Source organism: Limulus polyphemus, unplaced genomic scaffold (assembly GCF_000517525.1).
Source record: "Limulus polyphemus unplaced genomic scaffold, Limulus_polyphemus-2.1.2 Scaffold189, whole genome shotgun sequence".
Taxonomy (NCBI): domain Eukaryota; kingdom Metazoa; phylum Arthropoda; class Merostomata; order Xiphosura; family Limulidae; genus Limulus; species Limulus polyphemus.
In genome coordinates, this window is record NW_013665799.1 from 306895 (window position 1) to 308089 (window position 1195).

The following is a 1195-nucleotide window of genomic DNA, read 5'->3' on the forward strand; positions in this document are numbered from 1 at the left end:
ACCACCTGTTGGCATACCTCGCTCACCACATTTTATTCGGTAAGTCACGTCTGAGAGACGATCCACTATGTCATATGGGCCTTCCCATGGAGAAGACAACTTAGGAGACTTCCCTTTGGTCTTCCTGGGATTATACAACCACATCTTGTCTCCTGGTACAAATCTGACTTCAGTAGCTTTCTTATCATAACATAGCTTCATGGAATCAGCAGACGTTTTTAAGTTTGAATGTACTTGATGATGAATATCATCTATCCTTTCAGATAACATTTTCACGAATTCTGGCACATTTTCAGGCAACTCTTTGTAAGGTGGGCGTCCTGTTATGAGGTCCACTGGCAACAGAAGTTCCCGACCAAACATCAGCTTTACTGGAGTGTATCCAGTGGCTGTTCTATAGGCCATCAATAGCGGAGGGAGTAAGACATCCCAGTCATCTTGGCAGCTATTACAAAACTTTGCCAATTCCTGTTCCAGTGTCTAATTGTACTGTTCTACCATCCCATCATACTGTGGGTGAAATGGCGTTGTCCTGGTCTTTCGTATGCTAAACAACTTGCAGCATTCATGGAACACAGCTGATTCAAAGTTACGGCCTTGATCTGAATGCAGTTCATATGGTATACCAAACCTGAAGAAGAAATCACTAATAGCTGAAGCTACAGTTGTAGCTTCCTGATTTGGTATTGCATATGCCTCAGGCCACTTAGTGAAATAATCCATCACCACATAAATGTAAATGTTTCCAGCACGAGTTTGAGGCAAAGGACCAGCAATGTCAATGGCTACTCTTTCCATTGGTGTGCCAACTTGATATAATTTCATTGGAGCACTTCCCTTATGCTTGGGTCCCCTTTAGCACAACATGTACTGCATGTCCTGCACCATTCTTCCACATCTGGCCTCGTACCTATCCAGTAAAATCCCTGTTGTAGGTAATTCAATGTCTTCTTAACTCCAAGATGTCCTCCTGTTAAACTATCATGGGATTGGCGCAGCACAACTTCCCGTAACTTTCTTGGTATAACTGTTTGCCAGGTTGTCACTTTTCCATCTGCAGTTCCCCATCTCCGGAGAAGAATACCATCTTCAAGCTTCAACTGGTCCCATTGTGCCCGATAGTTCTTTGTCACAGGGCTTTAGCTAGACACCTTCTCCCAATCAGGGTGCAAAACAGTTGCTTGTAGAAAATGAG

General features: G+C 43.5%; 1 protein-coding gene across 1 annotated transcript in view; it reads right to left on the minus strand.

Moving 5' to 3' along the window:
* Positions 1-1195, minus strand: part of LOC106478202 (Down syndrome cell adhesion molecule-like protein Dscam2) — a 135025-nt gene that overhangs the window by 5481 nt on the left and 128349 nt on the right. The window lies entirely within an intron of this gene.